This window comes from Saccopteryx bilineata, chromosome 1 (genome assembly GCF_036850765.1).
Source record: "Saccopteryx bilineata isolate mSacBil1 chromosome 1, mSacBil1_pri_phased_curated, whole genome shotgun sequence".
Lineage (NCBI taxonomy): Eukaryota > Metazoa > Chordata > Mammalia > Chiroptera > Emballonuridae > Saccopteryx > Saccopteryx bilineata.
In genome coordinates this window covers 257105265-257131947 of record NC_089490.1, presented here as the reverse complement: position 1 = coordinate 257131947, position 26683 = coordinate 257105265, and the positions used below count along the sequence as shown (strand labels likewise).

Genomic DNA, 26683 nt, shown 5'->3' with positions numbered 1-26683 from the left:
GCTTTGTCAAAGTTCAGAGGCTGGCAGAAACCAGGACAATGAAGGAAGGATTTATGCAGGAGGACTGTCTGAAGTCTATAAGGATGAATGCAGACTGAATAAGTAGAAAAGACAGAGCATAAGACTCAATAGATGTTAGAATTTTCTCAACTGAATGGCCAACCTGGTTTTTAGTTGGATGAATGTCCCTTGTCTGGGGACTGAGAGAATACAGAGTCTTTGAATTCTAAAGAAACACTGTTCCAGCCAATGCTAGCACTATCTCAGTGTCCTGAATGACTTATATGCAGCAAAATCAATGAGATGCAAAAGGATTATTTGCACAACTGATTGCTTCCTAATACTTTTTCTGGCTTCTTTTAAGGTTGCTAGAGTACACTTTGCTTAATATTTGAACCTAAAGAAGTTGAAAGCCAAGTACTTATTTAAATATTGATCAATCTCAGTGCTTGAGAGAAGGCAAGAAAACTGCAGATAGCATGACCGTATGTCCTCAGCTGGTGAGGGTTTCACAATAACTAGTTTTGCCTGTTTCTTTTTTGTGCGGAAGGAGTTTGGGGTAACTTCTTAGAATAGTTGTTCCTTCTCCCACCCCCCACCCCCATATATATACTTGACAGCATTTAAAAAAAAAAAAAAGGTCCGGGCTGGGGAGAAGAAAGAAAAGAAAATACACAGTGATTCAATACTAGTGATGTTAAAAGGAGAAAAGCAATGAAAAATAACAACAAAAATAACACATCGATGTTTTTGCTCACCAGAGTCTGGAAACCATTTTTGTCTGGTGTGTTGATTCAGTTAATCTACAGTGGACGTTTTAGGGTTCAAGATGTTTTTGAAAAACGACATTATTGTTTTTACTTTTATTGTAAGTAACTTGAATTTCTGGCATTGGGCAAGAACTTTTTCTTTAAAAGGCAGTACATGAGGCCAGGCCTTAAGTCCATGGGCTTGGTGAAACAGAAATCAACTGGGATTGCGGCTCAGAGCCCGGCGTGCAATGCCGTTTTGAAGTCCCTTTATTAAGGCAGAACGTCCCACCTTTGCCCTGGAGCAGGACTAAGTAAGACCCAGACACAGGACAGGGTGTCCTTGCTATCTTCTTCTGCCTTGCTCCTCGGAGCTGTATCAGCAAGGTGGGCTGGACAAGGTGTGGGTGGGAAGGGAGGCTGAACTGGATGGAGAGGTGTTGGTGACAGCTGGGGAAGGGTGCCTTTGTGGCCAGCTTTCCAGGGCCACATCTCTGTCCTGGCCTTGTAGGCGGCAGGGCTTCCCAGGAAAGACAAAGCAGGAACGGTAGTTACAAGAAAAGTTCAAATTGGGATTTTTGCCTTTAAAGCTGCTATCATTGTCTGAAGTCTGATTTATGAAGGCCTGGCTGATGGACAGGGTTCCTGGCTTGTGCTGTGATCGTTCTAGCTGGACGGCAAAGGAGTCCTTTTCATATTGTAAGCCAGTAACACGTTTCATGAGAATGTTTCAATTATGAAGACTTCTAATGGAGCCGCCTGTGTGCATGGTAACAACAGGAGAATCCTAGCTCGCCAAGCTCTGGCCCAGAGGAACACGAGCCTCAAGATTTTAAAGTAATACTTGGGCCATGTACTGTCACAAGTGTGGTGGCTTTGAGGTGAGGACAGCCTAAGCCTCCCTCGGGCCTGGCACAACTCCTTTCAGGAACGGGAAGGCCAGCTCCTTCCTCGGGCAGCGCCAAGGCGAGGCGCGCGAGCGCCGCAGCCAGGGCGCAACCTCACCCTCTGCTGCCGGGCAGGGCCACGCCAGCCTCCGCCCGCCTCGGCGCTCCGTGTCCCGGGAGGGAAGCGAGGCGAGCCGGCCACCGCCCCGCGGAGGGAGGGGGCTGGCGGAGACAGCGCAGTCGGGGTTTCAGGTTTCCTGCTGGAGCCGGTGTCGGGCGCGGCGGCGGGCGGGCCGGCCATGTGATGCCGGGCCGGGCGGTGGGCAGGCCGGGATCTTGTGGCAGCCGGCAGGCGCGCAGGCAGCGGGGGCGGCACCAGCCGCGGGCGCCGCCAGCCGGGCCTGGGAGCGCGGCCGCGGCTCCGCCCCCTCCGCGCTGGCCGCCGCTGTGCCGCTGCCGGGCGTTGGCAGCTTCGGGAGAGCCTTCCCGGCTCCGGGGCGCCCTCCGGCAGGGCGAGGGCGGGCAGCGCCTGGCTCGGGTGCGGAGGTGGCGGGGGCCACAGCCTAGGTGAGTGCTCTCTGGGGTTCCATCCCCTGCGTCTCTTTGCAACCCTGGGCAGAAAACTCGGGCCACTTCACCTGTGTTCACGGTCGCGGAGCTGCTTCTCCAGGATCCCGGGGGACGGGTCAGCCGAGGTGAAGAGGGGGCGCTACTGCGGGCTCGACGGCGCGAGGGATGGCCGCCGCCTCCTCCCTCGGGAACAGCAACAAGTGCAAAGGGTTGCACAGCGCTGCGCGGCGACGGCAGCTGCAGATCGCGAGGTCGCTCGGGCGGCGCAGTCGGGGGCGCACCGTAAAGGCGGAGGTGGCCCCTCTCGACTCCGTCTCGGGGGACTGGGGATGGGTGGGTGGAAGCCTCGTCAGTGTCCTTCGGATGCTAGGGAAATAAATGGCACTCCTGTGGTGGAGAAGGAGGATCCTCGAAAGCTGGGGTCTCCTCTCCCCGTCGGTGCTTCGGCTCCGAGCTGAGTATGCTTGGCGGGGCCGAGTCCCCAGAGAGCAGACCAAGCACAAACTGAGGACAGAGACCCTAACATTTCTTTCGTGTGGCAGCATCTGCTATATCTTAAAAGGTATCTGCAGTTATCTTGGTTAGAAGAGGCTGTCAGAATTCTGTCGGATTTCCTTATGCTTATTTTAATAGATTTGTTTGCTCCATGAACATCTGGGGTGTGGGTGGTTGTACCCTAATCTTCCCGTGTTTAGAGCTTCAGCTGGGGTAATAGTTAATGGGCTTGTGCGTGGCCTAGGAGGTATCCTCGCCGTCCAGGGCTGTGTGGAACCTTGGGTGTTCATGCCGCCTTGGAAACCCAGCTCTGGTTTCCCAGACACCAATTAGATTTCCAGAACAGAACCCATCTGCCTCCCTAGGAACGCACAGCATCCCCCTATTGGTTATAGCTGGGTAGGTTAAGGAAAGGCTGCACCATCTGTGTTTGCGCAGCTTCTCTCTTCTTGACCCCTGCCCGGGTCTTGGCAAATATCCAACGACCCAGAGTTATAGAGGTTAACCACCAGACCAGTGCCAACTGGGTAAGAAATAGGGATAAGTACGTTCAGAAAGAACGGATCATTTGAGGTCCCATGGGGTCTCCGGTTTTCTGAAGCTTTGTCATCGTATCTTCCTAGGCCCTGAAGCTGTCAGGGAGAAGCGAAATCTTGTTTTCACAAAAAAAGCAAAATAAAAGACCTGTCCTTGTTATGTTCTGTGGTTTGTTCTTTGCACATGATTATCCAAGCAGAGTGATAACTTTACCTGGGAAGGTTTCTATATATCTGTCCTGGGTTTTTGTATACACGTTCTTAAAGCACATAGGTATTTGCCTGATCTCGATTAGTGACCAAATTAACCCCTTCGGAGTCTTTGAAGGAAAAGAAATGAATACTGCAAAAGCCTTTGAAATTTATACAACATAGTATTTCAATGTAATGTTCTAATGTGGACTTTCTGTTTGACTGTGTTCCTTAACTTTGGTCAAATAGGAATTTGGAATAGCGTTAGAGAAACTGAGGCGCAGCTAGCTACTGCAGGTGTGAGTTAGACAAATGTCCTGACTAATGGGAGAATGGAGAACAGAGAATCAGTGTTTGTCCTGCTTTTGACTGTTTTTTTCCTTATCAAAATCTGGCCAACCAAGAACAAGTTATGCAACAGGTGTGCCATTAGACTTTCCTTTGTAGCACCCGTCTTGTCCTTTAAGCAATTCAGAAACACTTAAAGAGGACAGCAGTACTATATAGGCATAGCTCCGAGATATTTTGGGTGTGATTCCAGACCCCTGCAGTAAAGAGAGTATCACAATAAAGTGAGTTGCAGTCTTTGTGCTGGTGGAGAATCTTGCCTTTTTGTAAAAAACACAGTATCTGTGAAATGCAATAAAGTGAAGCATAATAAAATGAGGTGTGCCTGTAGTTGGTAACTAAGGCTCTATGAAATTTCATCAGGGGCCTCACTTGGGTTTCACACCTTTTAAAAAATCTTGTGAATACTGCAGAAGAGTTTGAAGTATTTTCTCATTGTGCTCTTAGAAGAAAATACTGCTGTGGCTAAGATGTAAACTGGGCAGGAATTTCAGGTGAGTTGATACATGACCTCCTTTAGGATATGCCATGTGAGAAAAGCAAATGTGTTCTAAATAGGTATTAAAGTAAATAGTGAAATATGATATTACTTTTATGTTAAACAGTCTATATAGAACAGGTAACCACTATATTGGTACTTAAGCTCTAACTTTAAGTCTTGCCACTGTTTATGACCAAGTGCCGACTCCCTAGAAAAGATTTATTACATAAATGTTGGAAAATCCTTTATGATATGGGCATGGCTGGGATGTACTGCACAGATCCCAAATTACTGTCGAACTCCCAGCCTGGCTGTAATTTTATTATGCTTTAATTTACTGATCAGATAGGACAGCTCTGGCTTATGTAGGTTTAGTCTCATTGCATTTGTATTTATATTGCTTTAGTGGAGCAGAAAAGCTATAGTATATTTTTCCCCCTGTGACCGTAAATAAGATTTGGTATGAAAAGATGGGTCAAACTGGGCAACTCCTATTGAGAGTCTTAAATGAAAAACAGTGTTGCATTTGAAATGCACCAAATTCAGGGAATTTTGATGTGTTAGAGTTATGTTGTAAATGTCATGCCACCCTGTAGGGCTTGAGTCCAGATCCCCTTTTTAGACAAAGTGAGGCTTGGTGATACTTTTCTTAAGGCAGGTCAGGTCCTATACCGTTGAGCATTTTGCCCTGTTTGGATGGTAGGGTCATTTTGTCCAGTATAATCCTTAGTTCTTTTGTTATTATCTTGGTATGCAAAAGTTCTCAAAAGCTCAAAGCATTGTTACTCTGCTGTTTAGCCATTTTGACAGTTCCTTTCATGCTCCTCTTTCTGTGACCATTTTCTTCACCTATATTCATTCAACAACTATTTGAGGGTTCAGCATGCCTGATACTGTTCTTTGCTTTAACTCTCTGACTGTGGATTTCATGTTTAAGGCTATACTTTTCTGGTTTTAGAATTTTTAAGGATCTTTTGCATTTTTGTGTGTGTGTGTGTGTGTGTGTGTGTGGCAGAGACAGAGAGAGTCAGAGAGAGGGACAAATAGGGATAGACAGACAGGAAGGGAGAGAGATGAGAAACATCAATTCTTCATTGCGGTTTCTTAGTTGTCCATAGATTGATTTCTTATATGTGCCTTGACTGGGGGGCTACGGCAAATCGAGTGACCCCTTGCTCGAGCCAGCGACCTTGGGCTCAAGCTGGTGAGCCTTGCTCAAACCCGATCAACCTGCACTCAAGCTGGCGACCTCAGGGTCTCGAACTGGGGTCCTCCGTGTCCCAGTCTGGCACTCTATCCACTGCGCCACCACCTGGTCAGGCATCTCTTGCATTTTGAATGGGCTTTTGCCCAATTAACACTAAGATATTTGGCTGGTAAAATGTTACATAACTTTTTTTATGTGATAGTACATCTTCTTAATTGACTACAGTTTTTCCCTTGAAATTTGATCTTAGGCACATTTGTAATTTGTTTATTTCTACCATTACTGCTCCTGGACTTCTTCTCCTGGAGAAACAAGATAATGAGATTTGACAGCATGTTTAATATGAGAGAAAGTAAAAAAGATATAACTGAATATTGGGTATTTGTTTAGTGATCTTGGTTTTTGAACACTCTTATCAGATATATTTTTATTTGTCTTCAGAAGCGTCTTCTCTTATTTTAGTTTAATCTTTTTCTCAATTATCAATTTGAAGTTGGATTTCTGGAGAAAGTTAATGTAAAAGTAATATTTTTAATAGTAGAGAAGAAATTTGAATCTGTAAGCAAAGCCAGCACAAGTGAGATCAATGACATCTTCACTTTCCATAAAGGTCCTCTTTCCAGAAGAAACCCTTCTAAAACCAGCACTCAAATAACATTCTGCCTATTTCTCTTTTTTAAAAAAATTTTACTTAGAAAATTAAATTTAACAGGGTGACATTCATCAATGAGTACATAGGGTTTTAAAATTTTTTATTTAAAAAATTACATTTAAAGGGGTGACATTGATCAATAAGAGTACATAGTTTCAGGTAAACATTTCTATAACATTTGAACTGTTGATCATGTTATGTATCCATCACCCAAAGTCAAATCATTTTCTGTCACTGTATTTGTCCCTCTTTAGTCCCTTCTCCCATCCCATCCCCTCTCCCACATCCCCCTCTCTCTGGTAACCACTTCATCTTTTTGTTTTTGGTATTTTTCTGAAGTGAGAAGCAGGGAAGCAAAGAGACAGACTCCTTCATGCGCCTGACCAGGATCTACCTGGCAAGCCCACTAAGGGGCGATGCTCTGCCCCTCTGGGGCATTGCTTCATTGCAACTGGAGCCATTCTAGCACCTGAGGTGGAGGCCATGGAGCCATCCTCAGCACCTGGGTCAACTTTGCTCCAGTGGAGCCTTGGCTGTGGGAGGGGAAGACATAGAGAGAAAGAAGAGAGGGAAGGGTGGAGAAGCAGATGGGTGCTTCTCCTGTGTGCCCTGACTGGGAATTGAACATGAGACTTCCACATGCAGGACCGATGCTCTACCACTGAGCCAACTGGTCAGGGCTAACTACCACTTTGTTTTTATCTGTGTTCATGAGTCTCAGTTTTATATCCCACCTATGTATGAAATCATACATAGTTCTTAGCTTTTTCTGAGTTACTTACTTTACTTGGTATAATGTTCTCAGTGTCCATCCATGTTGTCATAAATGGCAATATGTCATCATTTCTTATGGATGAGTAGTATTCCATTGTATCTCTGTACCACTTCTTCTTTATCCATTCCTCTACTGAGGGACACTTTGGTTGTTTTCATGTCTTGGGATGTGGGGGAGGGGATGACCACTGTGAATACATTCTACCTAGTTCAAGTGTCAGGCTTTGTTTGACTGGTATGCACACAATCATTCCACCTTTTAGGAAGTACTCAAAATGTTAATATGCTTTATATAATTCCTTATAGCATACAGATAGACTTTCCCTTAACTTAATAGATGATCAACTTGACTTGCAGTGGTGAACATACAATACAATATACAGAGGATGTATTATAGAATTGTGCACTGAAACCTATATAGTTTTATTAATCAGTGTCACCCCATAAATCCAATAAAATATTAAAAGAAAAAATAATTTAGGTGATCAAGACATCTATTACATATATTAATGGAATTTATGGTTTAGCTCTTAAATTCATTATCAAAACTAGTGACCATGCCCTTTGTGCTTAAGGTCTGCTCTTTTTCTTCCACCATTTTATAATTTAAATAAATTATCTTTCGTGAACCATAACGAAGTGGTTAAGAGCAGGGACTCTGGAGACAGACTGTCTCATTAGACAGCCCAGGCTCTGTCCGGGCTGTGTGACCTCTCTCTACTTCAGGTTTTCCATTTGTGACACAGAGATAATCATTGTAACCTCTCCCTTTGGGTGGTTGTGAGAATACAATGAGTAAATTTACAGAGAGCCCTTCTGGTAGTGCTTGGCAGAGAGTAAGTGCCAGAAAATGTTGGTGGTTTTATTTGTAACAAATAGAAAATTGACATTAAAAAAGAGTAACTTAGCAGGTTTCCCAGGTTTCAGAAGGCAGTGAGATGTCAGTGTGACCTCAGCGGAAAGCACCCTAGGCTTCAAGTTCGAGGCCAGGATAGAGGCAGCCTGTGAGCAATCAGTTATGTGAACTTGGTGACTATGAGACCTCTCTGGATCTCAGTTTTCACATCTGGTGAAATGAAAAGGAGTAGACTTGATGTTCTCTAAGAACCTGACACTCTAACATCATGACATTTCAAAGTGAGGAGGGCTTTGGTCAATTCAACCTTTCTGTCTTGTTCAATGCTGCCAGGAATGTACTATCTGCAGGTTCCTCACTGTGCCCTCTGTGGGAAGTCAGTGAGCATTTGAAGGGATTATGAACTATTACTACTATTTTTTGAGAGAGAGAGAGAGAGATGGAGTAAGGGAGAGAGATGAGAGGCATCAGCTTGCAGTTGTTCATGGTAGGCACTTCCTTCCTGTCTAGCTAAAATATGTGGGCATACCTTGGAGATATTATCAGTTTGGTTCCAGCCACCACAATTAAATGAGTTGTAATCTTTTGCTGGTGGAGGGTCTGCCTTCAGTTTGTGAAGCACAAAAAAATGAGGCCTGCCTGGACTGCAGTCCTCAGAGCGTGCTCAAACAACCTTCTCTCTGAAGCCTTCGACCAATGTAGTAGCAGCTGAGCTCTTTCCTTTCTGAACTCCTGTCTTTCTATTGCCTGTATCTCTCATTGCCACCTGCTCTTGGATTCATTATATGCTCCTGTGTGTAAGTCTCAACTTTCTGGCCTTACTGTGAGCCCATTGACGGCGGGCAACCTGAGGTGGGCTACTTTGTAGGGTGCTCAAAGTAGAATATATACATGTCAGTTGGTTAGGTCTTTTGCTAACTGTCATGACAAGCCCTTCTGGTTTACAGCGTCCCTGCAAAGGCCAATGATGATGTTTTCTTTAGTATCAGGTGCGGGTTGCATTGGAAAATATTGAGATACAGGGGAGGGAGATAAAAGTTGCTCAGGAAGTTAGATGGCTAGTCCTTCTCAGATATGAATGGGACACTCCCCAGGCCTCTCTTAGAAAATTGTACATTGTCTTTGGGGAAATGAATGAAATTCTTGTTTAGAATCAGTCCTTGAGTTGAAAGAAACCTAAAAAGTTTTCCCTCCTTTCTAGCAGATTTACAGTCCCCCTGCCCTACCTCCACATGGTTGACCATTTGAATACTGTCCTGTTGTGGTGGGGTACTAATAACCATGATGATAACCCAGTCTATTTCTCTTCTTCACATTTATTGAAGAATAATTGAAAAAATATAATTGTATGTATATATCAGATCATTATGTATACTTTAAATATGCACATATATATTCTGAAATAATTATCAATATCAAGATAATTAACACACCCATCACCTCACATATTTAACTCCTTTTTTGTGGCAAGTACACTTAAGATCTATGCTTAGCAACTTTCAAGTATGCAATACCACTTTAACTATAGTCACCATGCTGTACATTAGATCTTCAGAACTTGTAACTAAAAGTTATGTCTTTTGACTTACAACTCCCCATTTTCTCATTCACCCCAGCTCTGGCAACTATAATTTTATTAAGCATTTTTATGAAATTGGCTTTTTAAAAGATTACACATATTACTGATACTGTATTTTATAGCAGACTGCATTTGTCTTTTAATGTCCGTACTATTTCACTTAGCATAATGCCCTCCACGTTCATTCATGTTATGGCAAAAGGAAAAATTTCCTTGATGGCTGCATAATATTCCATCATGTATATATAGCACATTTTCTTTTTCCATTCATTTGTTGATGGACACTTAGGTTGTTTCCGTTCTTGGCTATTGCATATAATGCTGCAGTGAACATGGAGGTGCCTATAGTTCTAAGGTCATTGTTTCCTCTCAGGATATATGCCCAGAAGTGGCATTGCTGAATGGTAGTTCTATTTTTAATTTTTTGAAAATTAAAATCATCCTCTTTTCCATAGTGGCTAGGGTTTTCCTACTGGCCTTTTCCCTGTTGAGTAACTCGACATTCCTCCAAGGCGTTCCTTCTTGGCAGTGAGCTGCTTTGGTCGGGGGGATGGAGGGATGCAGGTAAGATGCTTCCTACGCTTTTCTGTGTGGCCGTCCTCAGTGTTTTAGCTCCACAGGGTTTCTGCTGCTGCTGCTTCATTGCAGTACAAAACTTTCCCAGTGCTATTTTAGTTGGTTTGCAGTTGGTTGGTTGTATTTCTTTTGGTGGGACGGATGGATGTTGGGTCCTCCTAGCTCTCTATATGCTGGCATCCCCCTAACTCACAGTCTATTTTTGGAAACCTTAGAATGTTAAAAGCAATTACTCCTGTATTAAGTTTATTATACTATAGTTCTGCTCGGGAGCCATTCTGAACGATTTCTCTTACATGACAGCCCCTTACGTATTTTAAAATTAAGTATGTATCCTACATTTAAGCTTTATTTTATTAAAGTGGAAAATAAAAACCTTGGTTTCTTTAGCCTTTGTTGAATGATAAGCTTTTGGGCCCTCTTAGCCCTGGAATACAGAACATATTCCAGTTTTCTCTATTTTTCTTAAAGTATCATAATTCCAGGCACCATCTGATGGTGCAGAACACACTAGGACCCTTGCTGAGACCCCTCCCCCCTTCTGCTAGGGAAGCAGAGAAGCCTGTAGGTTGAGACTGCTGGCTGCAAATCAGAGACTTGGGGATACTCATCTCTGCTACTTTCTACCTTGTCTTAGGAAAGTCACTTAAAGTTTTAGCCTTAGTTTTTACCTGTTTGTCTAATAGGGTTGCTATATGGACTCAATAAGATAGTTTGTGTTAAGTGCTTAACACAGAACCTGGGATAGAATTATTTCTCAAATAATGGCTTTCTAGCTATGGTACTTCTGAACAGGGCTATTGGCTCTTGATGTTCAAGTCATCTCAGAATCACCAAGTTTGTTTTTCTGCATATTGGTGCTGAGCCTCATCTCACTCATGGACTTGTGCAACTGGCTTCTTAGTCCTCCGAATAGAACTTAATATTTGTCTCTTAAATTTATTTCTCTGATGTGATCCTCTTTTTCAAGCCTTTCAAAGCCTTTTAGATTGTTTGTCTATAAACTTATCATGTTCACGACCCTTTATTTTGTTACAAGTTATCCACAGATTCAATATGCATTTCTTTAATGCCTTAAGGAAATAAAACTGTTACCTATGCTGAGTTCTAAGGAAGAACAATTTGGTGCATTTATATAAATTTCATTTCAGATCGATGTTTATCAATTTTGTCATGTTGTTCAATCAATTACAGTGGTACCTTGAGATAAGAATTTAATTTGTTCTGTAACCAAGCTCGTAAGTCAGTCAACTCGTATATCAAACTGCCGATACTGGACCTGTGTGCCAACACACCCACTAGCGGCAGCTTCCCGAATCATGACTCGTATCTCGGAATTTTGCTCGGATCTCAAACAAAAATACGGATCGAGTCACAGCTTGTATCTTAAAAAATTCGTATGTTGATCTCTTCGTATCGCAAGGTACCACTGTATTCTTATTTGAACTAGCATCTGATTCTTAGTCTTCCATTTTGTTGTCAGGTTATACACTATCTATAAAATCTACTATACACCTACCATATGGAATTATCAGTTATAGTAACCACAAAACAGAATGGGGTTATTCTCAAGTGACTTATTCTTGTATCCAAGTAGCCACTTCTTCCTCTATGAAGTACCCAGACATGGACTCTTCAATATTCTGTTCTAAGATCTTGCTGAGAATCAATGTGAAACTCCTTCTGTCTATAGTTGGTAGAGTCTGTCTTTTTGGAACTTGGAAAGACATGTGCTTGTCTTCCATATTTGAATCCTGTCATAATCCACAATGGATTATGGTTGGGAAATCACAACAGATTCTTTCTTATCCTGGCATTCCCTCCCTCCCCCATTCTTTCCAAATGGGCGGTCTTGGTTATTTCTATGAATTGTGATGATCTCTTTAGGTAATGATTTCATTGATTGTTAATAAAGTTTTGGGGAAATGGAATTTGGATGGGATGGAGTGATGGGAGAATGACTTTAAGAAGTGGCTCATCTAACCCATTAGTGTTGCCTTTCATGGAATTGCCAGCTTTCCAACTTCTCAAAAGTTCTCAGGGAATAGATTTTTGGAAGTTGCTTTCATACCAATTATTAGAACCCCTAGAGGCTTAGCCAGTTTCCAGCTGGCCACTCCCCATTCTTGGAAGTGAAGGACAACACACAGAATGTATAATGATGATTTAATAGGTTTTTAATTGATGGATTCATGAGGGGAATAAAATAGAAGTACTTTTCTTTAATTGTTTTTTGTTACACTGAGTTTTTATATAAAATACTTAAGTATTTTCACCCACTAAATAACCAGGAAAATTGATAGCTTATTTATTGAATATAAAAGAGTGTGAAAACCTTTAAAATCTCAGATATGGGAATTCTAATTATTCCTTAGTCTTTAGTTAGGAAAGGTCCAGTTTTTTGTGTTTTTTTTTTTTTTTTTCTGAAGTGAGAGAGGCAGAGAGACAGACTCCCACATGCACCTGACTGGGATCCACCTGGCATGCACACCAGGGGGAAATGCTCGGCCCATCTGGGACATTGCTCTGTTGCAACTGAAGCCATTCTAGTGCCTGAGGCGGAGGCCATGGAGCCATCCTCAGTGCCCAGGCCAACTTTGCTCCAGTGGAGCCTCAACTGTAGGAGGGGAAGAGAGAGATAGAGAGATAAAGAGAAAAGAAAGGGGGAGGGGTAGAGGAGCAGATGGGCACTTCTCCTGTGTGACCTGGCCAGGAATCAAACCTGGGACTTCTGCATGCTGGCCAACACTCTACCGCTGAGCTAGCCGGCCAGGGCAAGAGGAAAGGTTCAGTTTGAGTAGAAATGCTTATGAGAGAAAGATCTCATGTCCTTTGATTTTTAGCCTTATATAAACATGTTAAAATCTTATGTAAGAAGGTGAAATAGATTCCACATATAGATGAATTAGGTTGTTTTGCAATAAAAATGAATAATATGGGACTAGGTTATCTTCATATCTCTAGAAAGTCCCAGATTAGCTTTTCAGTTGGCTTACTTACAAAAATGGGGCTGTGCTAGGGACAATTCAACTTTAAACAGTTTAAAAAGAAACTCATCTTGATAGGAATGCCAAGTGTAATTTGGATATTGATTTATTAGAAGGTTTTTAATTAAAAATAAGAGTAAGCTTTTTTTTTTGCCACCTTTCACATTCATAGTAGGAAGCTTTATGTTCACTGGTTGTTACATCATCTTTGTGGACAAGCAACCTCAGAAATTAGTAGCAGTAGACAAGAAGTCTGGATTTAAATGAATTTAAGAGCAATGTTTTAAAGTTGGAGTTGAATATGATTCCTGGTTTATTTCTTTTTAATGCCATTCATTTAAAAGATGGTAGTGGATTGTATGCAATAAGAAGTTTTTAAAAAGGTAGCCTGGGTGTAGCAAAGGCTGAGCCAGAAGAAGAATTTGGGTTAAAATCTTTGCACTGTGACTGACATACATACCAGGTGAGCCATATCACCATTCTGGGCTCTGGTAGCTTCACTGAAATACGAGGGGTTGGGCCAATCCCTTCTCCATGGTGTGTCCTGTCTCTCAAATTCTATGGTTCTGTGGAGCTGAGGACGGTGTCTTAACCTTTCTTGGATTACTAGCATAATGCTTGACTGTGAGAGTGCTTTCACATACTTGACTGCCAACATCTAAATTGTTTAGGGATGTAGGTTTGAAGATGCTTTAAAGTTGCATCTTTACAGGGAGAATGATTGCTCACGCCCTGAGATTTTCCTGCAATGGCTGCTCATGTGGGTGTTTTCTGAATACTTCATGAGCAGTGAGGTGAAATCAACCTGTAATAATCTAGTACTTATTTTTAATTGAATTCAAAGATGATTGAAAATGGGTATTCATTTCATTTTGGCTCATGGAATTTATTGTTCCTAACTCCACTTAGGCTGGGAGGAGAATGGTTCTCGAATGAAATTGGTGGCATTTTTGATAAATGTTTCTTTTCAGCTAAAATAACATTTATAAAGGTTCTCTCGCTTTTCTGCCCCTCCCTCTTCTTCTCTTTACTCCCCTTTGGGCTCCACCCCTTCTCTGAAGAAATTTGGTGACTTATCTTCTGTTTGATTTCACAACATTTTTTCAAAAAGTATAGCAAATTCCTAAAACCTCTAGTAGTTCATATAGCTCCTGACTACTAACATGAATGAAAACAAATTGTGCTCATACAAAAGATGACATTTTAAGGCATAACATCCCTCCACTTGTCATAGAACCTCAAGATAAAGATACCCTATTAAATTGGTGATTTAGACATTGGATATCAATCTATTCAGATTTTTACTTGCTGGGTCAAGGGGCTCTAAATCCTCTTATTCAGAAGTTCTTTCCAAAGCTTTTCCATCCCAGGGAGTTTGAGAGCTCTATTTGAGTTCTGAGCCTTCACTGAGTTGAGTTTGGCTAGTAAGTACGATGGAGCAGGCATATATTGGGTGCTGCAGGCTTAGAGGTAAGAGGTTTGGGAGTAGATTTTGAGGAGCTCTCAGTGCTTCAAAATCAGCAGCCACGAAAGCAAATCTATTTTAATGTGCAGGTGGTATGGGGCAGGGCATTCTCAGCAGCCCGAGTAACGGCATTCTTCTGGGAACCATACTTAGTATAATGGGAGTCCAAGTACTGCCCAGTATTTTTTCTGTTCTAGTGTCTCAAACACAGTCTATATTGCAAATATGTATATGCTTCAGTGATATTATAAAAACAAATGAACTTAAGAAATAGATATTTCAATGAAAAACTGTATTCTTCATCTTAGTTTGTAAATTGGAGTGGATATCTTTCAGATGTCAAATTCCATCACAGACTCTTGCACTTGCTTTACAACTTTTATTTCCTGAGGTTGTATAATTACTTGTTGCTAATAATTTATAAAAACCCTTTTATATTTGGGTTTATAAATAATCATTTACCATAACTATTTGGTGGAAGAGAAAAACTTGGATATTATTAAACAGAAGAGACTATTCTTTTGTATTTTAATTTGTTTTGGCAATATGCTTATAATGTTACTTTACCTCTTAAATTTGTATGGGAAACCTAGCTTTGCATATATATTTTTTTCTGTCTATAGACATTTGAGAGTGAAAACAAACTTATAGAATTCTGGAGACGTTTGATCAAGGTCTTGGAGTTCTGCTTGATTTGTCAAGAGTGAACTAAGTCTAACATTTCTATTGTTGCGACAACTCTTCTGTCCAGGGCTAAGCCCTCCATAATTCTGAATTGCATTGAAGGCCGTAGCATTAGCCAAAACTGAACTAGGAGAGGCAAATGAGAGTGCCTTATCTTAGTGACCTTAAAGAGGACTGTTGTGACTATGGTGAGTACGTGCTAGTTATTTATTTAACTTTGGGTACAGGATTATTTGAACAGCTTAGTACTTAAAATTTATGGAGCATTTAAAGTAGCATAACACTGAGAAGATACTAATCAAATGATTCACCACTTCATATGTTGTTTTGACAGGATATGTATCACGTCTCAGTAATTTCCTTAACATTTTTCCCTGCCAGGTGCCTGTTTTCTTCTTGTTAACTTATTCCCATAGAATTTCAAGTATGCAGTTGATTTCCATACTAGTACACTTTCACAGTTCCTTTTTCCCCCCTTCTTTAAAGTAGCTAGTGTATTTTTGTTTGTATTGAATTCAAGGTTTATTACAGGGCAGAGAGAATGAGTAGCTATTTTGGAGACTGATGACATCCAGTAGGGTGCCTCTCTCTGGTGAGCAGATCTCCTTGGCTCCCCGTGTGTGGGATATTACCAAGTAGGTGTTAAGACGTGCCTGTTGACAGATCCGGCCAAAGGCCAGATATACATGAAGTATTGTTCATTCAGTCATCTACGGAGAGATTAGAGGGAATTTCCATTTCCTATTCTGTATATATTCAATTTAACACAGATTTTTAAAATGAGCATGAGCTATCCTGAAGTAAAACAAGTTACACAAATAACATATTGGTCTCTAGTCTAAGCAAGGTGCTATACAAGGCAATATGAAGGTTATAAAGAGTTTGCTGCAGCCCCTGAGGCGTGGGCACACAGGTCACCCTTTTTGGGGAAGCCTGTGTGGTGGCTGTGAGGGCAGATGCTGGTTTAGAGCTCTGACGTGCTCTGAGCCAGGGACTCTGGGAGGGAAGAGTCAGCATATGAAGCAGCCTTTCTTGGCCTGTAGCATCTTCTGGTGGAAGGAGGTGCAAGAAATCTCCTTTTCCTAATTAAGAAATTACATGGATCTGTGCAAAGAAGAATAAAAAAAATGTATGGATTGATTTTAGAGAGGGAGGGGAACAGAGAGAGAGAGAGAGAGAGAGAGAAACATTGATTTGTTGTTCTACTTATTTATGCATTCATTGATTTTTTTCTTGTGTGTGCCCTGACTGGGGATTGAACCTGCAACCATGACATATCTGTATGACGCTCTAACCAACTGTGCTACCCTCCTAGGGCTAAGAAGAATCATTGTAGAAGGCTGTTTGGCCAGTCTGTACTAGACTAGGAGTAAGCTTTCATATCCTATAAAAAGCAGCAGCAGCAGCAGCAACAACAACAACAATAACAAAAAGGCCCTGGCAGGGTAGTTCAGTGGCTAGAGCATTATCTGGGTGCACTTGAGGTCACAGGTTTAGTCCCACATCAGGGTGCATAGGAGAAGCAACCCTTGAGTGCACAACTAAATGGAACAACTGAGTGGAACAGTGAGTTGATGCTTCTCTATCTTTCTCCCCTCCCTCTCTCCCTTCCTTTCTATCATTCTCTCTCTCAAATCATTAAAAAACTAAAAATAAAGAGAATTCTTAATTAGTTCAATAATTTGTATAGCTGTTGGGAACATTCATGTGCTTGCCTTTGGATATTGGGTCAGTATATTTCTGACTAGTAAATATGCATATAAATTTAGTTATGATTTTATGTGTTACATTACATAATATAAAAACACTTTCATAAATTGTGTTGATTTTTATAAGTGAGTTATCAGCCACAGCGTTTTTTATGATCTGCCTTACATTTTTGTGTCACTTAAATCTAATGATTAACTGCTTGTTTTCTCTGATAGAATAAGATTATGGTTTATGTTTCCTATTTTTCTTTATTGAATACAGAATTGTTGTGTTTTAAGTACAAGTATGTTTATGTTTCCTATTTTTCTTTATTGAATATAGAATTGTTGTGTTTTAAGTACAAGTGTGCACTGGGTAATCTCTTTTAAATAAAAAGGACAGCGGTTTCTTCTACCAGAAGTCTTCCCTTTCTTGTGATGTGGGATTACACAATGTAGATAGGGAGACTCACATGACTGGACATTTGAAGGCGTATAACTTTGTGGTGAATCCCATGTAAAACTGAAGACTACAAATAGACTTTTAAGAGGTCATGCTTGCAGAAGGTGACATGCAATTACAGACAGTTCTTTTATATACTTCAGTATAAACTTCTTTTAAAAAAATTATTTTTAAATTTTATTTATTGATTTATTTTTAGAGAGAAGGGAGAGAGAGAGAGAAAGGGGGGAGAACCAGGAAGCATCAACTCATAGTAGTTGATTCCTATATGAGCCTTGACCAGGCAAGCCAGGGGTTTTGAACTGAACCGGTGACCTCAGTGTTCCTGGTTGATGCTTTATACACTCCTCTACCACAGGTCAGGTTGTGCAAACTTCTAATTATGCTTAGGAAACTAGTTTTCTACATTGTACTTTTCCCCTCTTTTTTGTTTTTATTTTTTATTTAGGAATAACAAATTGTGTGGGAAAACACAATTTATTGGCAAACCAATCAGTTTTTCATAAATAGAAACAATAATGTCAATGTTCCATTTTTATATTGTATCTTATTAGTGGGGCTGATGTAAAAATCATAATATGGTTAAGGTGAGATGCACATGGGAAAAAGAGCTAGCACTTTTGAAAATGTCAGGTCTAGGGCATTAGCACCACCATGTGCACAGTGACAAGGGGCTGTGTGAGCTGAACCTGGTGGACACTCCCTACCCGGGCTCTTACCCCTTATCCCAGTGCTCTTTCTTGGATTCTTCTATGCATTTCTGTTGCAGAGATCAGGCAGGTGCCTAGCCATAAGTCCAAGAGCGATACTCATACTCCAGTTCTCAGTTTCCTCATCTGCTACCTTCTGTGATCCTATGAGCAATATGTAAAATAGTTGCATGTACAATATAAAAAAACTCATGAGAAAGGTAAACAGCCTTATTAAGTATAATTTGTGTGCCTTGCATCAGAATACCATTTAACTATCAACTAGTTTGGCAGAGCATTGATGCTTATATTGGCAAAGGAAATTTCAGCCAGCAGAGGTAGAATGATTATGTACTCTTTTTAAGCAGAACTTTCTTCTGTATTAACAACATTAACAAAAATTAACTAAGATTTATTAACAGGTCACATTTGCTTAAAATGCAGTTCTTACTTATAGTCTTAAAATTGAACTTGAGATAGGGGTGCAAACCTAGTTTAATTTTCTTTTTCTTTTTTTCTTTTTTAATTTAATTTTAATGGTGCCTAGTTTAATTTTAGATGAGTGTTTTGCACTTCTGGTTTCCTCATCTATGAAATGGGGATGAATGATACCTACCCTCCAGATAAAACTGGGTGTTTTGCCAATCAAATATGGGTATAGACAGAAATACCTTGGAAAGTTTAAATGATATATAAATATAGAACCAAAATGTAAAAAGTGATAGCTCCAGATGTGAAAAGTTATGCATGGCATCAGTTTACTATTGCTGTAAACACACCTGTGAGAAAGCAGTGACTGTGATCAGTCAGTCCATGCCGGCCCCTAGGGCTGTCTGTTAACTTAGCGCTTCTGCACTTGGTAATGTGTGTGTGGGGGAAATGTGCAGGCAATTCACATTAGGGGAGGAGAGTCTCAGAGGCCTGTTGTATGAGAAAAGGCTGATGAGTGGCCATGTCCTGGTAGGAATTTTGGTTCTGTACTTGAGGTTACAAAAAATAAAAAAACAAACAAAAGAAAACCTCTCAAAAACCCACTGTTTTTGTATCCTTCTGTTGTTTAGTTTGAGTATAGAAACACTTGAAAGAAGCACTAAGGAGGCATTTTATTAGACCACAAGTCCCTCTTTCAGGAAAAAAACACCATCAAAAGAGGTTTTTGTAAGCATTTCTTTCATAGTGGTTCTGGGAATATATACATTTAAATGGTTTGTAAATGTTTGGCTCACTCATCATTAAGAAATACAGTTTCTCTTCTAACCCATCAAAACCAGCTACGAAAAGATGCCCGTCTCTTGCACTGGTCGTCCAATGGTGATGGCAGGGCAAAGAACTTTTTTTGCTTATTTTACCTGGATTTGGAGTCATGCTCAACCGTGACAATAACACAATATTTTATTAGTTGATTCTCCATACTGGAAATGTTTTGGGTGAAATACCCATCGACTATCCTGGAGTCTTCAGTTGCGGTGCCTCTTTGGGAAGGATCTGACTTTTTAAAATTAAAAAAATATTCACTTTTAGGTCTTCTGGAGAGAGGGCACATAGCATTCTTACTGCAGAAGATGGGACTTTGCTTAATAATTAACACATGATTGCCACAGGTCACAGTAGATAGAGCCACTGTGTAAATGTCTTTTTGCAGTTAGAATAATGAAGCCTACCAGGTTTAACCAATTATTCAAGTAGTCCTTGTAGCATTTGAGGGCCATATTACAGAAAGTATCTGGTGAACTTTTCATCAGCTGTAGAAAGACCTCTTTGTGTTATTTGGTTTGGAGTTCTGGAGTTTGATAGTAATGAAGACAACCACTTGTCAATTGTCTTCCCTTGTTCAGCACTGCTTATTATCTCTAATTCCCCCACAAACCTCATCATCTCTGTTTTATAGATGAGGAAACTAAGAAGATATGAGAGGTTAAGCAACCTGCTCTAGCTCCAGCAGTTTATTGATTTCTGGCCTCTGGAACTTCTTTTTCTTTTCATTTTCCCCTGCTGTCACTCAGAAGGCTTGGAGGGGGGAAAATCCAGCCTGTTCACGTGTAAATAACACCAGGATGCTCTAATCAACTGATCTGAAAGTTTTCACTGCTTCTACATTTCCAGATTTGACTTTAAAATGAAACTAAGAGACTCATCTTTTAAAAACTTGTCACAAACTATGTAGGGCACTTGTCTGTGTTTGAGAACCTGATTTACATAGCTTGTCATTCTCAATCATTTTAGGATAAAAAGTAAAATTAAAAAAAAACTTTTCCCATAATTTAATATGCTATCTGGTTGGTCAAGTATGACCTCCAAGTTCATGGCTAGTTCTTAGAGGAAAGCTTCAGACGACGCATGGAATTCTAGACCCAGAGTGCTGACCTTTCAGTATCTGTGCTCTGTTCCCAGCATTTTTTATGCTTTCCTTTTGCATTTTAAATGTGTTACATCTTAAACTTGAAAGTGGCTTCTCATTTAGTTACTCCCAAGGATTTATCTGTTTGCTTTTGTTCTGTTCTCTACCATTCTGCATTTGTTCTTAACTGACTTTGATTCTGTCCCCTTGGGCATTCTTGGTTTCCAGTGGCATCCATGGGGTGGGCAGTGGCCATTGCCCTCCCTTAGCCTGGCCAGAGTGCAGACAATAACAGGGTATATTTTCTGCAGAAAACCACTTAAAATTGATTTTAGTCGCCTGACCAGGCGGTGGCGCAGTGGATAGAGTGTTGGACTGGGATGCGGAAGACCCAGGTTCGAGACCCGGAGGTCGCCAGCTTGAGCGTGAGCTCATCTGGTTTGAGCAAAGCTCACCAGCTTGGACCCAAGGTCGCTGGCTCCAGCAAGGGGTTACTCAGTCTGCTGAAGGCCCACGGTCAAGGCACGTATGAGAAAGCAATCAATGAACAACTAAGGTGTCGCAATGCGCAATGAAAAACTAATGATTGATGCTTCTCATCTCTCTGTTCCTGTCTGTCTGTCTCTGTCTATCCCTCACTCTGACTCCCTCTCTGTCTCTGTAAAAAAAAAAAAAAAATAATAATAATAAAAATTGATTTTATTCAGTCTAGTCTTACTATTACCATGCACTAGAAATTCTAAACAAAATCTGTTCATGTTAACTTCTCCCTGAAAATGTTGGTATAAGTTCTAAGTAATTGGTGCAGTCATTGTTACATTTTAATATCCACACAAGCTTTAAGTTAGTGCATTTTAATGACTTGCCCTTCAATAAATGTTGTATTTAACATGGAATTTAATTTATACAATTCCAAGTTTTATAGTTGGTCCCCAACATGTGCCACACAAGTTTGTTGTAGGAGTGAACTCACAAAGCTTTGGCATTGTTCAAGCTTGCACCGGGTCCAGTTTGTGTGTCCAATCTCTGCTGTACTACTTAACAGTGCATTTAAACAGTAGAGATGAAATAAGCAATGATAGCAAAGTGATGGTGAAAACCAAGAAATGAGACTTGGGGTACTTTAATTCTGTCATTCTGTGTGTCCCCTTAGAGATTCTGTGTCTAAAATGTGAAGCAGTGAAGTAGATCAGGAACTGTGAGTGTTCATATTTGTTTCACAAATGAAAAAAAATTATATTTGAAATATTTTATTGAATTTGAATGATGTCTTTCCCATAGAAATTTTAAATGGTTTTGGAACTAAGAGATGAAGGAAAAATGTTCTGTAACTGGCCCAGTTGAGTGACCAACTCCACTGTGTCTTTGGAAGACATTTAAGAGTTTTATTTATGTTTGCATTTATTTTTTTATTGGTATGATCATATATGTGTAGTTCAATAAGATTTTCACTGCATTTCTTTCTGGCTATTACTGTGCACTTAAAAATTATTACTGAAAAATTTGTTGCATGGAAGAAGGGGATATTAAATGACTTGCTTTTGGTATCAAATATACTAGATATGTCACTGCTAGGGATCACTTTAAATGTTGCTTTTGTATCTTCCCATTGTGCGTTATCTGCAAAGGTAGTAAGAATTCAGGTTATAGAGTAGGAAGCATTTAAACTAGCATTTTGTGGAATTCTTCCTGTGGTCTGTGCTATGTTCCCTATGGTTCAGGTTTACCCATTTCTCTGGATTCTTCAGTGGCTTCCTAACTGCAGTCCTTGTTTGCAGGCTCTCTCTACCTGTCTGCACCCTCCTCCCTCCCTTCACTCACACTATCCACCTTCCACTCTGCTGTCAGAGTGAAGTTTCTATAATACAAACCTAAGCATGTCAGTTCTCTGCTTAGAATCCTTCATTACCCCTCCTGACCCTTCATGATCTGCTCCTTTATCCCTCTCTGACCCTCCCCTCCTGCCAATCAGGCCTCTGGGAGCTCCCTGAACACACCTTGCTTTTTTTCTTTGCACGTTTCCCTCTGCTTTGCATTCTTTTTTTCCTCCCTGCTACCCTGCTCTCTAAAAATCCTGGCCAACTCCTGTTTCTCCTAGAGCCTGGGTCACTCCCCATTGTCCTGTATGCTCTGTCAGGACCCATGGCCGTCTGTCATGACACTGAGTGCTGGATATTGTCATAACCGGTATCTGTGCTCTCTGTGATCTCCCCACTAGACTACAGGCTCCTAGCACCTGGCTCAGTGTCTGGTGCGTACTGGCTGTTCCCAAATGCTGCAGATTCTAGCCAGCAGAGTTCCAGTATATGCAAAAGGGCCAGTCATCTGGGACAGTTTTCTAGCTTAGAGTCCCAAATCTAGCTGGTCATTAGAACTGCCTGGTGTATGTGGGTGTTGAAATATAATTTCCTAGCCACTGAGACCACTCAAATTAGAATCTTTGGCAAGTGGTACCTGGGAATCTGTATTAAACCCCACTGGTATATTTTTTTTTTTGTCAAGAAAACTTTTTATGGAAGTCATGATTATTGCTGTTGCTTTGTCTCTATCCATTAACCTGCTGCTGTATCTGAGAAGGATTTTAGTCATCTTATAGAGTCCCTTCTGTATAAGAAAACGTGTTTGTCTTTCTACAGTTTACAGAGAACTCCTATTTAGCATCTCATTTAATCCTCAATAATTCTGGTAGGTAGGAAGGTGGGTCTGATTTAATTGACAAGATGAGGATATTGGAGCTCAGAGACATTAAGTAACTTGCTCAGTATCATGTTTTCAGATGGCATTTATATAACTAGGTTATTAGAGTTCCTAATCAGTAGCATTTTTCAGAATTCAAAGTGATGAAATTTCTTCTCAGTTTGTTTCCTAACCAATAGGCAAAGTAAACATGCACTTCTGCAAAAATGGCATACTCCAGTGGGTTAGAGTACTAAATTTTAATCTCATTTTGACTAATTTTAATTTTTAACAGAACATAAAATGGAATTGTAGCATCTCTGTGTGATCTTTCCTCAGAAAATACGGTAATATACCACTGGAAATGAAGTAGTCTAAGTCATTTGGGACTTTCTAATATTACCAATAAAACTTAATGTGGAGGTTAAGAGCCATTTTGAACAAAAGTTTGGCCTTAAATCTTATGATAGCTTCAAATCTCTTTTATTCTCCATTTCTTCCTAAAATTCTTATGCATTTTTTGTCTCCCTGCTTATTTTTCTGCGAAGAGCCTGGAGAGTCTCAGCAGTCCTGTACATTCCTGTGATTCTGATTAGCCTTTTCCCTCTCTTCCTTTTCCCTGCTTCCCTCTTCCCGGCAATTACTGTCCCCTGGTCTGGGCCCTCGATGCCAGTGCCCACCTGGAATGTACATCCTTTCTCTGGTACCATATTTAAGCACTGGTCAAGGGGCAGCTTAGTGACGTGCCTGGCACTAATGCCAACATCTCACACTCAGTGAGGTTGAAACCGAGTCTGTCACCTCCCTACTTCACCCCAAATGACTTCTCCTTAGGCCTCTCCTGCCTAGTTGTTGGCACCTGCCCCTGAGCCGAAGCCTGAGGGTCTGGTTTTACTTCTCTCTCTCTCTCTCTCTTTCTCTCTCTCTCTCTCCCTCTCTCATCTTTATTCCCTAGGGCTGACTTTACCTTTTCAGCAGGCCTTCCGTCTATCACATCAGCACCCTGCTTTGCTGTAGGCCAGGCCCTGACTGTGCCTTCTCTGGAGTGTGGCTGTGCCCCCTGCCTTGATTTGGCTCCCTGAAAATTCATTTTCTGCATCGATACCAGAACAATCCACCTGAAAACAGGATTGATCTCTCCTTAGATAGGATTCCAGTAGCTCCCCATTCCCACATGAGAAAAGTACAAGGTTCTCAACTCATCATTCAAGACTTTCCAGCATTGGACCAGCCTTGGCAGCTTCATCGGTGAGTGTTGCCTGTCGCCAAGTTTGTGCTCCTGTTTGAGAGCTCGCTGGGCACCCCCTGCTGACCCTTGCCTCTCTGCCATGGCTCTGTTGTCTCCTTTGCCCAGAATACCCTCCTTTTTTGCTCCTGGCCCTCATGCCCAATACACCACTTTCCTTCTCTTGGCAAATAACTGCTCTTTAAGAGGCCTTTCAGGGTATGATCTCCTTTGGGGAACTTCTTACACACTTCTGTATTAGTTAGAATAGAGTTGAGGTACTTCAAAGAGACTTATGCAGAGGCTTAAATAAGACAAGAATTTCTGTCGTGTAAAAGTCTAAGCTGGAGAGTAGGGTGGCTCATTCCGAGCTTATCCAGGGACCATGTCCTCCTGCCTTGTCCTGCCCTCCCTAGGGCATTATCCTGGTTGGCATAATTGCATCTGGCTCACCACCATTCATCTGCACCAAGCCAGTAAGAACAGGAAAAGAAATTTTAGCGATCACCTTCCTTCCTTTGAGAAGCCTGACTCAGACATTGTGTACATTACTTCCGTTCGCACCTCATTAGCCATTAACTTTATCATATGCCCATGCCTAATTTCAGAGGAGGCTGGGTCATAGCCTTTAGCTCAGCACTAATATAATATGAGCCACATATGTAATTAAAAAAATTTAATAACCATGTTCGAAAACAAAAGAAACTGGTGAAAATAACTTATACTTAAGCCAACATATTTAATTCATTATATCTAAAATATGATCACTTCAACATGTAAGACTAGCCATAGTTCAAGTGTTCAACAGTCACATTTAGCCAATGGCTACCATATTGGGCAGTGGAGCTTTAAGCTGGTTGGCCATGTGCCCAGCTGAAGTTGAAGGACCTTACCACTAAAATGAAGGGGAGATTGGATATCTGGGGTCAGCTGGTAGTCTGTCTCTGTCACAGCTCTTCTTTACCAGTGTCTGTTTCCCCATTCCAATTTGATACCAATACTTGATATTTCTCAAGACACGATGTGTGTGTAATTATCTGTTTTAGTCTGTCGTTCCCATTGGATTAAGCATTTTAAGGGTGAAGAGCGAGTTTCCTTTTCTCTAGATCATAGTCTAGCTTTTGGCAAATTGTAATTACCTGACCTATCAAGTGAACAGGGGTTTTATATAATTTCTCAACTACTTTAATTATTCCTAGACAAACACTTATGATTTTCCTCACTCAGTTGGATAACCCTTTCTTGTGCATCACAAGTTATATTGTTCTTGCAATGATTTCACTTTGATTTTTCTTTTTCTTTTTTTAACAGAGACAGAGAGAGAGTCAGAGAGGGGAATAGATAGGGACAGACAGACAGGAACAGAGAGAGATGAGAAGCATCAATCATCATTTTTTTGTTGCGATACCTTAGTTGTTCATTGATTGCCCTTTCATATGTGCCTTGACCGTGAGCCTTCAGCAGACCGAGTAACCCCTTGCTCGAGCCAGCAACCTTGGGTCCAAGCTAGTGAGCTTTTACTCAAACCAAATGAGCCCACGCTCAAGCTGGCAACCTCAGGGTCTCGAACCTGGATCCTCCGCATCCCAGTCCAATGCTCTATCCACTGCGCCACCACCTGGTCAGGCTTTTCTTTTTTCTTTTTGATAAATTTGCCATGAACTCCCCTCCTGAAATGCTTTTGTTGATGTCCACATTCTAATATAGTGGCAGGTTCTCTGCTTCCAGGAATTATATTTTGGAAAGTATTTCCAGTGTCCAGAAAATTCACTTTCCTTATAATAGTGAATCTTCTGTGAAGGATACCTGGGCACTGGGAGAACAAGATGGAGCTGTTTGTATGGGGCCCATCACACTGAGAGTTCCTGTTCAGCCTTTGGGGAAATATGCCATTTCCAGGAAATAGTATAAATAATATTTGCTGCTCAAAGTCAGAGGCTGGGGGTAATATTTTACATATGAAAAAGTCAACAAGTTGGTGAAACTTATTAATGATTCCTAGAATGAAATGAAACATGAATGCAGCTTCTCATGAAATGAAATGGAGGACTGAATGTTCCATAAACAAGTTAAATCCTAGATGTCACAGGCTGTTCCTCTCAAAAGTCTGTCTTGTATCTCTTGGTGTCAGGTGACTGCAGGAATGCCTTTCCTGGGCTGGAGTTTGAGATGTCATAGCCCTTCTCCCTGGAGAAGGGAGGACAGTAAGAGGAAGGGAGGGCAGTGAGAGGAAGGGTAAGTGGGCAGGACTGTGTCTCCTCCTCCACTTTTCATTAACAGCATCCCTAACTCTCTACCCCATCTCTCACCCACCTGCCTTCTACAAACAGAAGCCTCTCCTCCCCATCTTAGGAGTGGCTCTTAGGATGAGTTTTCTAGGCAACTCATTCTTTGGGGGAGAATCTCATTTTAATCAAGCAGTGGCATACTTCAGGAAAATGACGTGACTGGCAGTAGTCATCTCTGCCACCATCACGCTAATGGCATTACAGTGTATGCGTGTGTCAGGCTCTTGCTTAGGGCTTCATGTGTTACTCATTTATCCTTGTAACTACCTTATGAAATA

At 41.2% G+C, this 26683-nt stretch overlaps 1 protein-coding gene across 7 annotated transcripts in view; it reads left to right on the top strand.

Moving 5' to 3' along the window:
• Nucleotides 1-1907: 1907 nt before the first annotated feature.
• Nucleotides 1908-26683, top strand: part of ARHGEF28 (Rho guanine nucleotide exchange factor 28) — a 373409-nt gene continuing 348633 nt past the window's right edge. For 5 of the 7 annotated variants that reach the window (XR_010726857.1, XM_066241314.1, XM_066241342.1 and 2 more), the window contains exon 1: nucleotides 1908-2203. The gene's annotated coding sequence lies outside the window, so the exon portion shown is untranslated. The remainder of the gene's footprint in view (nucleotides 2204-26683) is intronic. The other 2 variants (XM_066241322.1, XM_066241335.1) reach the window with 1 other exon arrangement.